Source organism: Macaca fascicularis, chromosome 1, assembly GCF_037993035.2.
Source record: "Macaca fascicularis isolate 582-1 chromosome 1, T2T-MFA8v1.1".
Taxonomy (NCBI): domain Eukaryota; kingdom Metazoa; phylum Chordata; class Mammalia; order Primates; family Cercopithecidae; genus Macaca; species Macaca fascicularis.
Genome location: NC_088375.1, coordinates 5754078 through 5767237, shown reverse-complemented (window position 1 = coordinate 5767237; position 13160 = coordinate 5754078). Strand labels below are relative to the sequence as shown.

The window sequence follows — 13160 nt, the reverse complement described above, 5'->3', positions numbered from 1 at the left end:
CAGGTGATCCTTCCGCCTTGGCCTCCCAAAATGCTGGGATTACAGGCATTAGGATTAATATAGCATTTAATTCTAAAATGCTGCTGAAATGACTTGTTGAAAAAAAAGCGTTTATTGATATGACAAAATGTTCAAAATATATCCCCTAAGGGGAAATAGGATAAAAGTAGTATACTTTATTTCATCTTTTGCACACACAGAAGGTATATAGTTATAGATCTCTAGATGGATATGTACCCCAAATGTAACATCTTCTTCATACTCTAGCTTGTGTATCTCACACATGTAGACTCAAATTTTGCCCCATGTCAGTTTGTACCTAGAACTCAGCATCTCCTTGAGTTTCCCAAAAGATTTCATAGGCACACGTGTACTGTTGATCAGCGTAGATTTCACTGAAGATATTATAAGAAGATGGAAAACATTCATGCTATACCTCCCTTAGAAACAACATAACAATCTCCCTTAATACTTAGTTCTCCCCTCCGTAGTCCTTTCCTGGTTGCATTCCCAACTTGGAACTTTTTTTTTTCCTATCTCCCAGTTTCCTTAACCCTATAACTTTCTAATTCTTTGCCTTCTCATATTTCTAGGAGCCAGACATTCCTCACCCCCTTCTATTATGCAGAACCATCCAGTTCTGCCACAACTCTTGCCTTAAATGTACATATTCAGAGTAGCCTGCATCTTGAGTAAGCACACATTGTACACACATGCATACGGAGACTTACATATATATACCAAAGGAAATTTAAGCCAGGCCCAATGGCTCACGCCTGTAATCCCAGCACTTTGGGAGACCAAGTTGGGTGGCTTACTTGATCTCACAAGTTCAAGATCAGCCTAGACAACATAGAGAAACCCCGTCTCTACAAAAAAAGAAATACAAAAATCAGCCAGCTTGGTGGTGCATGCCTGTAATCCCAGCTACTCAGGAGGCTGAGGTGGGAGGATTGTTTGAGCCCAGGAGGCAGAGGTTGCAGTGAGCCGAGATCACTGCCACTGCACTCCAGCCTGGACAATAGAGCCAGACTTTGTCTCAAAAAGTAAAATAAAAAGTTGACTGTGGCCTGCTAAAGTAATTTTGTGACCCACTAAAGGGTCATGACCCATAATTAAAAAACCCTTCCATCAAAGACCCTTTAGCAACCACACAGCTGCTGAATAAAATTGTCTCCCTCTTGTTACTTCTCGTTACACCTGCGTGTGCATGCTCATGCATTTCCATGTGTGCACACACACAGAGACAAGAGGCCACACACCGGAAAGGAATACAGGCGTGCTCTCTGGGATTACTGGTGTGCCTCTTCCACTGCACTTTCTGACCATTTCTAAGTTTTCTGCACTAAGCATGTGTTACTTTGTAAAAGGAAATGCAAACAGTAACAGGCTCAGTTGAGGTTTTTCATCTTCCCCTTTTCACTACCTCCCCTAGTAACCCTTGCAAACAGAGTTAGACTCCTCTCTCTCTCTCTCCATCGTGCCTTTTTGACTTCTCCCCACCCCTGAGATGATCTTTTTTTTTTCTTGAGACAGTAGCTGGCTCTGTTACCCAAGCTGGAGTGCAGTGGTGAATCACAGCTTACTGCAGCCTCAAACTCCTGGCCTCTAGGGATCCTTCTCCCTCAGCTTTTTGAGTGGCTGACACTGTAAGTGTGCACTATCACACCTGGCTCTCTCTCTCTCTCTCTATATATATATAAATAATTTTTTTTTTTTTAGAAATGGGGTCCTACTGTGTTGCCCAGGTTGGTTTTGAACTCCTAGACTCAAGTGATCCTCCTGCCTCACCCTCCCAAAGTACTGGGATTACAGGTGTGAACCACCGTGCCCAGCCTGCAACGAGATTCTTATACTGAAATGCATAGATGGGCTGTGAACCTTCAGAAAATGTATATAAAACTTAATGTTTACTCATTTCTTTTCTGAGAAGCAGATCCAATTATTCCGTGAGGGCTTCTGTTGTGCTGGGCAAGGTTCTAGGTCTGATCCTTTAGCAGCCTCTCAAAACACAGAGGAACTAAGTGACTCCCCTCACTCTGTTGCTTTCCTTCTTTGTACTGTGAGTGCCACGAGGCAAGGACTTCATCTGTCTTGCTTATCACTGGTTTCCTGCTGCCCGGTACAGTGACTGGAACATAGTAGGCACTCACAAAGTGTAGTGTTCTGAATGACTAGGCATTATGAGGTAGAAAATACATTGATCTTATGACTCTCCTTTTCCGGAGTTGATGAGATATCATGATGTTATTTGAGGGTGCATGAAGTAATCAAAAGTATTCTAGGACTCTGGGAATTCAGACTGGGGATCGCAAAATTTGGAGCAGGTTTCGATTGGCACTCAGGTGGGCATCTGTCTCCCTGTCCCACCAGCTGTACTCTGCAGTCGCTTGTAAATTACCCTCTTCTTGGTGGGCTTGAGGCCCCAACCCAAGACTGCAGAGTCAGTGCAACATAAAAGTCCAGGTCTCCTGATTCGGAGTCGAGACTATGGCAGCACTCCTGAGCTTGACTTTCCCTTGGCTTCGTTTAGTATGGTTCATTTTGTTTTTGAAGGTAGTTTGTTCCATAGAAACCAGACAGGGTGCTGTTTAAATAGTAGGCTGATGTCTCAATGTAACATATTGGCCCACTGAGCTCTACAAGAGTGTGAATCACAAACCCGCCTCTGTACATTTCTGATACAGTGTGAATGTTCTGGATGTAAGAAAATCCCGTTACGAATGATCAGGTTATCTCATTTTGCCATCAATCGTTATCGTGAAATGTTAAGTTGATAGAATAACTGCTGTTCCTGGCTAAATAGTTTCTCTCAACTGCAGCAAAATATTTTTAAAATCAGGTAATTCAGCCACTAATCCAAATTTTATTTGGTTTATTTTCTTCAGACTGTGTATATAATACTGGGACTGAGTGTTTAAAGTTCAGCTCAGTGTGTAGTATTCCTGTGATAATTTCAGCACATAAAATAAGATGTTTACAAAAGCCAACCTGAGACCGATATTCTCCAGCAGTTTAGCAGCAAATTCCTACTCTGGGTATATAACAATCATTGGGATCTTTCTGTTGGCTTTACATAAACTCAGATTAGTAGTAAAATCTAAGTACCATCCCATTTGGCAAACTCTTAACTTCAAGCAGTCACAAATTTGCTTCTGATTGTGCTTTTCATTCGCACCTAGCTCAGATTTTTGCCTGATGCTTTTTTAAATCCTCTAATTTACATACTGTGGTAAATTTAAAATGAGAACAGATGAATGCTGCTAAACTTTTCTATTTCACTGATGAATATGGTATTTTGCTTTAACTATCTAGCTGTTATATATTCAATGACCTTTAAAACATGAAATAGATACTTCTTTTCATATATACTGTGCAAGATGAATTATTAGTATTGTCTTCCTTTGAAACTATGAAACTGAGACACAGAGGCCAAGCAGAGCATCTGGGAACTGATTTCCATAGGACTAAAATCAGAGTTTCCTATTCCCGGGACTCACACCCAGTCAGCTGGTCAGAGAGGCCTGGTTCACTCACGTTTGGTTATCTTGGAAGTGTGGGAGGTAATGCATCTACTCTGAACGCACTTCTTTCCTTACCCTACAGCCCCAGCACACCACAGTCTACATCACTGTACCCGATTGGGCATGTTGGAACAAGTACGAGTAAGGGAAGAGGTCACAGTTTTTGAGTGGCTAATAGGAATTTGGCTGCAGCTAAGAATATGTTATCTCACATATTGTTGTTAATAATAATAATAATTATCGTGTTCTCCAAAGGAGCTAAAGGAGAGTTGGAGAAGTTAAATTATTCAACAACTGAGATATCTAAAGCCCGTGCTCTGTACTATCTTCTGTTTGTCCCTGTTATCTTGTTTAGTGAGCAGCATAGCATTTTGCAAGAGTGGGCCATTCACCTGCTCAGGATTTCAGTCAGCGTAACAAATGTGCCATCCACTGTGGTGGGTGTCTGGGGTAATCAGAGAAAACTTCCCAGATACGGTGGAAATAAACTGCTTGACAAAATGAATAGAATCTACCATCACATAATTTTCTAACTGTTCATTTGTTTTCAACAACCAAAATCACTATTAATTTTGAAACTATATACACTACTTAGGATTAAAATGCCGTAATTCACAAGACAAGAAAAATCTAGGGCACATTTTAAAAGAAAAGTGTAATTTTGAAAGGAGGAAGTCTATTTCAGAATGAAGAAATGAAAACTTTTGAAATCTTTAACAAAAAATTCCTAGGGAATTTTGAAGTTTTATTTTGCCCTAACATGAAAAAAGTAGGCCAGTTGCTCAACATTAATTGCTTTACTTCCATCTATCTTTATTTGCATTTGTATTTTTTGAGATGGAATCTCGCTGTGTTGCCCAGGCTAGGGTGCAGTGGTGCTATGTCAGCTCACTGCAATCTCCGCCTCCTGGGTTGGAGGAATTCTCCTGCCTCAGCCTCCCAAGTAGCTGGGATTACAGGTGTCGGCTACCACGCCCAGCTAATTTTTGTTTTTTTAATAGAGTTGGGTTTCACCATGTTGGCCAGGCTGGTCTCAAACTCTTGACCTCAAGTGATCCGCCTGCCTTGGCCTCCCAACGTGCAGGGATTACAGGCGAGAGCCACCACGCCTGGCCTACTTCCATCTATCTTGATCACTCTTGATCATGCTGAGAGACTAGAGGCTCTGAAATTTAATAAATGACCCTAATTCAAAATACCTTACTCCAAATTCAGCTTGATAGAAAGCCAAACTGTTGTCAATATATCTCACTTTTACGAAACCCAACATACATATTTACAAAATAGATTAGTTAAGTAGTCATTCTTCACTTAGCAACATAATTCATTGTAGTAAGTTCCCCTTGTAATGCATATAAATGTGATTTAGTTTATTAGAACCCTGTGTAAGTGCAAAGTACATTTGATAATGTTATTCAACAAATTAGTTTCTCATTTATCCAAATATTTGGTTGGGCATTGTTGTGGCCCCTAAGGAAGCAAACAAGTGGGTCAGGACGGCCTCTGGATCGGAGGGATGCGTGTTCCAGGAGCAAGGACTGTTGGTGTGGGCTGATCGCTGGTCTACAGGCTATGGGAGCTCGGAGCATGGACCCAGTCAGTTCCGTCTCCCTCATCCTAGTTTTCTGGATCTTCCAACTCCTTATTCATCGAATGAACCAGGAGCATGCAGAATTTATCTTGGTGGAAAGCCTTTCTTCTCAGTTTTCTCTCCCTGTTTTGGTTTACTGAACAGGGAAGCCTGACATAATTAGGTCTGAGAAGAGTCATCGGGTTCTGCTCTCATCCTTGATCCTGCCCTGGTTGGCAGGGAAATTCTCTTATTAATTCTGTGGCTGGCTTGGGTCATGCAGATGACCCAGGGCCACTGAGCTGTTCAGGTTGTCAAAAGCTAAATGACGTGGGACCCTTCTGGGGATTAGTTTAATGAAGCTGCACAAATATAGTCAGATGACAAATTTGGAGATGAAGTGGCAGAGTAAATAGTATTTTTAAAAAATGCATGTCTCTGAATGTAATAGTAAACCTGTACGGGAGGCTCTGCTTAGAGAGAAATTAGAGTGAGCTATTAGCTATGCCTATGTGTTTACTTTCATGTAAATACATCAAGAAAGCTAGATTTTCTTGCTTTTATTTTTATGCCAATATGCCTAGGTTAAAGTGGGTCATTCCCAGCATTTAAAAAGGGGGTAGAGGGAGGGTAATTTACTTGGTTTTGGTAAAGGGGTTGGGGATTATTTTATATTTTATTTATGGGGCAATCTTCCATCTTTATCTCTTCATTCTTACTGTGCTTTTCCTGGACCTTGTAATCTGATCATACTTAACTTTCTTTTGTAGAATTGGGGTGGAATACCTAGAGTTCAGCTTGAAAATCTTTTGGTAGATGCTATATCTTTAATAAATGTTAAATACAGGCATCACACTTTTAAAGAACATTTGTTTTTTAAGGGTCTTTGTGCATTCATCTGAGGAAAAAGCAACCAAATCTGTTTTATTCAAATTCCAAATTCTAGGGGAGCAGATTGTCACAGAATACACAGTGATAAACTTCCAAAAAGGAAAATGGGCGGAAGATCGTAGGTATTTATCACGCATGCTAGAAACATTAATGCTTTGTGAGGAATCAACAGATCTTCCATTCTCTTTTGGTTGAGTGCACCTTATTTTGTAAAGAATTAATTTATTGATTATTTCCTATTTTTTTCTTTAAGGAAAAATCTTATAAATATTCATATTCAGAATAGCATGTGTCTATTCTGTTGATCCTGAAGCCATAAAAGGAGTTTCATTCTCAGTGTCATATCGACAATGAAAATTATCACAAAACCAAAAATAATTCATGTAAATGTCCGCATTGTTTCATCATTGGTTTTAGATCCAAAGCATCATTCTTTCTGTTTAAAGTGGCCATTCGGAACTGAATGTTTTAAATGACTTATAGGAGCCCTGTAGAAAATATACAGAAAGAATTCACCTTTTAAGTAAAAATATATTTGCTTTGCTTGGCCTGTCAGTTTCCGTATTTGCAGTGGCTTCCCATTATTGACTAGCGTCACGCATTGAGGATTAGGCTTTCAAATGCCGTGTATTTACTTCTGAACTTCTCTGCTGGTAACAGTCTGTGCATACGTGACATTTGTGATGCTGATGGTTGATTTCAAAGTATGGTATCTAAGTCCAATTTTTCATGCATTTTATGAAGCTTTTGTCCTTAACACATTGATTTAAGTCGCTCAAAATTGATTCTTAAAAGAGAGATCATTTCTATGTTTACATAATTGCAACCTCAAGCGTACTTTGCAGATTTTAGCTGCCACTCTCCAATCCCTCTGTTAAGTGGTTATCAAGGGTGGTTATTACCATTTACAATATGAGGAAACCAGGAGACAGGGATTTTATTGACTTACACTGTAAGACAGCATTGCTGCTAGTCTGTTAATATGCGTTTTCTTCTCTTTTCTAAACAGATTTTAAAATTTGGCTATAATATGCAAGGCATCACTCTCTGTCAGAAATTTAATTGTCAGGTGTCCTGGTATGGAGAGAGGTCCTGCAGAAACCTTCAGGACCCATCCCAAAATGAAGAAGACACAAGATACAGTTATGTTCTGTCCTCCTCTTGACTTCTGTGGGGGTCAGAGTGAGTTACTAGTGTTCTCGTGAAGACATCTGACTATTCAGCACACACAATCTTAAGGTCTTTGCTGTAAGAAGCTCAACCATCCTTTAGCCTCCCTGGCCAGGGATCCTGGCCTCTGCTTTTGTGTTGCAAGAATTCTTGGTTCTGGCCCTTTCCTTGATTCCCTAATTTCCACAGTTTGACAGCACTGAATGTTGTGTTAAACTTCTTGCTACCATGTAAAAATTTCCTGACACCGCTTGCAATAATTGTTATTATATAATATATAATTATGTAAGATGTAACAACTATATAATAATCATCATTGTAATTCTTATCACTGTTGTAGCAGCAGCTTAGAGGGTGCTTGCTGTATACCAGCTCCTCTTCTAAGCACTTACCTTTTAAACCCACTGAATTTTCATAACCACCACGTGAAGAGAGTACTAGCAATATCCCCATTTTAGCAATGAGGAAATTGAGGCACAGTGAGGTTAAGTAACTGGCTGAAGGTCACACAGCTACTATGCGATAGATGCCGAACTTGAACCTGGGCAGTGTTGCTGCCCATTCTGGGAAGAAGGGATGCTGATTTGAAGAATCTTAGCAATACTTTAGCTCCCATAATAGTAAAAATTTTTAGAAGCTCTTCCTGTGATTACAATCAGATGTGGCATTGTTTTATATTCCCATTCTCTGTGATCTCTAAATGGCATTCCTGCCACTAAACTGCCACTGTTTTCCTACAAGGGACATCTGATCAGTTTCTGAATTGAGTCCCAGGATACGTGCCTTAAGCTATTGCATGAATCTCCTCTATGTAGGAAATTCTTGTGTTCTGATAGATGGAGAAAAATGTGGTGGAGATAGTAAAATATTATCAGTTTCAAATGTGTTTATGTTACCTTAAATTTGAGGCAGATTATGGACAGTGAGAAGAAAAAGAAGAGGAGCAATAATTTGAAATAGAAGAGTGACAGAAAGGACAATTTGGTAGAGCCCTTCCTTCCCGTAATGAAAAAAGTAGTCCCTAGTATTGACAGTTCACTCAGACATTACTGTACTTTACAGTCGTCTTTCAAGGTTTCCAATTTATGACTGGGGAGGTGGAGGCTCGGAGGGAGGAAGTGTGGCCACAGCTGCACAGGCCTAGGAGGGAAAGCTAGAATTTAAATAGGTTTGCCTGACTCGAAAGCTTGTGCTGTCACTGAAAGACCATAGTATCTTTCTGCCTCTAAAGAGAAGATGGTCCTGTTGGACCTGGAAAATCAGTGGCTAACATGGGGCTTTTCAAGATGCAATAAGATGGAGGAGGCCGGAGGTTCAGCACATGCTACCAGAAACAAGTCACTGAAGAATGGAGGCATATTACAGAGAGGCTTGGGGGTGGGGGGTAGAAAAATTGTACCTAAAATGAAAGAAAACACAACCTTTTGAGTGAGTGGGAATGGAAGGTGATACTAAAATATTTAGAAAGCTAAAAAGTTTTTGTTTTTTAAGAGACAGGGTCTTACTCTGTTGCCCAGCTTGGAGCGCAGTGGCACAATCAGAGCTCATGGCAGCCTTAACTCCTGTGCTGAAGTGATCGTCCCACTTCAGCCTCCTGAACAGCTGGGACTACAGGCGCACCAACACCCTCAACACCGAAAAATGTTTTTATTTTTTCGGGCGATGAGGTCTCACTACATTGCCCAGTCTGGTGTTGAACTCCTGGCCTTAAATGATCCTCCTGCCCAGGCCTCAAGAAGCTAGTAAGTTTCTCCTCAGTTTGCACATGCTTCTGAGTATGCTAATGCTTTTTTTTTATTACCACTCAGTGGTAATAAATGGTGATGTGGTAATTCCAAGCTGTTTAGGAAAATTTGTACTACCAAATGTCACTGTCACTCAAGGGATTATTGCATATAGGTCTTATTTTGTTTCTTCTTTTTTAAGGCTTTCTCTGCCTTTCTCCCTTCTGTTACCATGGCAGTATTAATGTTATTGATCTGAGTAGAACATGATGTTATTCATCAGTGTGACATACATTAGATTTGTAAAGAATCTATGTATTAGAGCAATTTATCAGGTGTTAATAATTCTCATACATTGTTTTATTTTTTGGTCACCCAATAAGAAGCCTCTATTGAGATAAAGAGGCATGATTTTTTCTCACAAAATGGATGATTTCTTATTTTAAACACAAAGTGTGTGTAGCGAGCACTACTTTCTCTAGGACGATCTATGGGAGGATTCCGGTGGCAAGTTGGTCAGCCTTCCCTGAGGTGACCCGCGGGAATGGAATTGGTGCCAGCAGGGAACAGTCATGCACAGGCCACCCAACTCACAACGTGACTGATCACTACGCCAGCCATGTCAAAACTGGACATTTCCTGTTCGCAGAGAGTTGAAGCAGGTCCATCTTGAAGAACATCTGACTGGACATTTAAAAATGGATAAAGATGATTCAGAGGACAAAAAGCCCAATTTTCCATTTTCACGAGCTATAGGTAGAGCAGCCCTAGGTGACGAGAACAAAGTGTGACCGAAGCATGTTTATTATTAAGAAAGAGATGGAAATACTGGAGATGGGCATTGGCTTAAGTCTATTTCAGTAATGTTGTGGTCACACCAGTAAGTCCCCAGCTTCCCTCTCCCCTGTGTAGCTTTTTCTCCTTTTTCTATTTGTTGCACCTGTGACGGCAGCGTGTTAGGCCTGTTCGGTTTCTCAGGTGGTGGAAGTCTGTGGCCTCTTAGCTTGTGCCTCCCAGCACACCTGAAGAAAACCACAATTCCCAGAGAGGCACTGATGCTTGTATCTTATTGCTTAATTATTATACCTATTTAATGCTACTTAGAACATTGTCAGCTGTTGAGAAAAGGTAATTATCACTAGTCAAATGAAAAACACTTTTTTGGCTGCCTTACGGATACACATTTTACTGGTACCTTGATACATAATGAAGCCTGATAGCAAAACTTTTGCTTGTCTCTTCTTCAAGCCACAGCTGTTTCCCTGCTAAATTCATCCCATCTGTCTTCCCTTCCGTAAAGCTGTAGGCAGTATAGCATAAGTACAGAAGCAGTTCAGTGCTATTTTGGATAAACATAGCTGAAATTTGAATCTTTGCCATTTGCGATGCACACATTTTGTTTTACTGCTGTAAAGAGAGCTGTCAAAATACAACTACATGGATAATTTACTAAAATGCAGTCAAATATAAGGTTGATCAGAGGGAGAGTACATTGGGTCACTCTGACTATTGCAGTCTGTGCTCGGAGAGGTGTCACTGGCCTCGAGGTCCCCGTGGATTCTGTTTGGGGAGAGTGAGCACGTGAAGTCTTCGCTTTAACCCTGCAGCATGGTTTTGAGGAGTCACCAGTTCCCTTCACTGTGCCTGTGGCGTGACTTTCAGAGTCTTTCAGAGGCTTCAGAAGTCCATTTTCTTCATCTTCAAAAACTGTGCACTGACGAGAGACGTTTTTCTCTTTCTTGGCACAGCCAGACGGGGCTGAGCTACACGACCGTTCTGCTGAGTTCCGACATTTGTTTCATTGGAGCCTTTGTTACCACTGAGGCAGTCTGTTTCGTTCTCATCCCATTCCTTATTTCTGGACAATTGGTGCATCTAAGTGTACCATGGCACATTTTTACAACTCAATACCAGACAGTGCTTTAGAGTCGAGGGACAGGTTTTCTTGAATGAATTCCTCTTCTGAATTCTAGGAAGATTCACCTGGCCCACAGCCCTCACACACATATTTACTGCTTTTTCCCATGTGCAAAGGTCTTTTCCAAGCCCAAAAGGGTCATGACCTCTTTGAGGGCAAGGGCTAATACCTAATATATTTTGGTAGCCGCTGTGGTCAGAGCTCATAAGAGGTACTTGGACTTCAGGTAAGTGAAACACAACATCTTTGGGATGAGATCTTATCCCACTGGTTCTTTACTCTAAGATTTCACTTTATCTTACCCTCTCTCCACCACTTCTCAACCCTGCATCAGTGTAGCACAGAGGGAATGAAGGGGGCTGCAGGAAAGGTGTGGAGGCCAGGCCAAGGCTTGGGCCCACTACTTTCTGCCCGTCCCCATTTGCCAGAACTCAGTCACCTGGCTCACCCAGCTGCAGGAACTGGGATGCATGACCTAGAAGAGGAGGAACCTGTGGAGTGGTGAGCTCCAGTGTTCTTGTCCCTATCATCCCTGCCTCTAAAAATAACCCTTCATAAACAAATGATAGCAAAAGTCATCTCGTGCATATAAAGACATGACAGAAAGCAATATCTTTTTAGGTAAGGGGCTGTGTGGCTATGAAGGTAGGGACAGTAACCAGTGAGGTTTCGCTCCTAACACTGTCATACACACATCTTTTTCACAAATGTCATCTTGCTAACGACTCTGCAACCTCCTCGGAGTGCAATCTTGGCTGTCTTTTTCTCCACTGTATCCCAGCGCCCAGTAAAGAAGACATCGTAGGTGCTCAGAAAATACTTGCTGAGCAAAAATGAATGCAATGAATGCATGAATAGTAGAACAAATTTACATTACATTTTTTTTCACATTATCTTAAAATTCCTACCTTTGGTACAGCCAGAAGACACCGGCATCTATGTGTGCATTGCGCTTCAACAGCTTTAGCAAAATCACAGTGCTGTCGGGTCTCCAGCTGCTGCCCGTGAAATTGTTTCCCTAGAAGGTCCCCAAGGCCTTTTCTGCACCAAGGCATTTGCCTTCTCTCGTCTAGTTTTCTTTTGGCAAAGAAAAAAAAAACCCTAGGCTCTTGGGAAGATTAAAAAAAGTATATGACTGCCACACATGCAACCAACTCTCTGCTTCAACCAAAGGTGGAAATGGTTTTGTCAGCGGTTCTTTGAAAGCTGTTTATTTTAAAAGATAAATAAGTCTTTCCCCTTACCCTGTGAGGACATCTGATCCAGGGCCAACAGGAGCTTTCAAAACACAGTCAAGTCCACTGATGCTGTTCTTAAAAATACATTCTTTCATTCAACAGCCACATGTGTTGGACCCTGTGCTGGATGCTATGGGTACCAGCAGGATTCAGTCCTGACTCTCAAGGAGCTAACATTTTAGTGCAGGAGGCAGACAGTCATAGTGCACTGTGGTAAGAGCCATGTGTAGGGTACAGAAGAAGGAACAGGTAAGCATGAGGAGATCAAGAGGGGCTCTGTAAAGTGGCGACACTTGATGGCTAGGGAGAGGCAGTGTATGCAGAGGAGATTAAGGCCCTTTCTCTTCCGATATTTTTTTGGATTGCACACTTTAGAAAACGATTTTAGACTTAAGACCCAAAATGAGAAGAAGCACATGACTTCTGGCTGACAGCCCTGACATCCCCAATATGAGGGCATGATTCTGTGCCTTGTTGGACCTCCTGACTGCCCAGCCAGCCAGCCGGAGCTGCTCCTGTGTCTGTCCAGCCCCAAGACCAACCTGACAGAGCCGCTTCCTATAATGCCTAATGTAGCACAAGCCGCTCACAGTATGGGTCCAAAGCCAGATTTTTATCTTGGGAGGGAAAAAATAATATATGTGACAAAAATGTTATCCATGGTAATATTACTCATTAAATTCACCATATGATTAGTTTTTTGAGTTTTTCAGTAATCCACTGACATCTTTGCCCCGTCTTTGTGACAAGTCCAGAGCCTGTGCCTTTGACTCTGTTTGCATAGGTGGTACTCCGACATCTTTGATAGGGAGGGTAATGAGACCGTTCTGCCAATAGGGCACATGGCCACATAGACCGTTTAAATAATGAAATCTCTTGGCAATACCTATCCAAGGGGTGGATGTGAACTCTCGGTGTTCCTGTGAGAGCCAGCAGGGGTAGGTGCCACTGGCTAGAGAGAAGGCTGAAAATAGCCCCTCATTCAGAGCCTTGTGTAGAAAGTTGGGTTGTTGTGCTCATGTCCTCTTGACCCAAAATTGTTAACATGGTTGGATGAAATAGTGTTCCTAGACAGGAACAGAAGTGGCTATCAAAATTAACATGGCCCTGTTTGACACCTGATCC

At 41.5% G+C, this 13160-nt stretch overlaps 1 protein-coding gene across 33 annotated transcripts in view; it reads left to right on the top strand.

Moving 5' to 3' along the window:
- Nucleotides 1-13160, top strand: part of SDCCAG8 (SHH signaling and ciliogenesis regulator SDCCAG8) — a 250336-nt gene that overhangs the window by 200692 nt on the left and 36484 nt on the right. The window contains exon 18 of one of the 33 annotated variants that reach the window (XR_012432838.1): nucleotides 1537-1649. The exons of the other annotated variants lie outside the window; for them this stretch is intronic. The gene's annotated coding sequence lies outside the window, so the exon portion shown is untranslated. The remainder of the gene's footprint in view (nucleotides 1-1536; nucleotides 1650-13160) is intronic. 33 annotated transcript variants of the gene reach the window in all.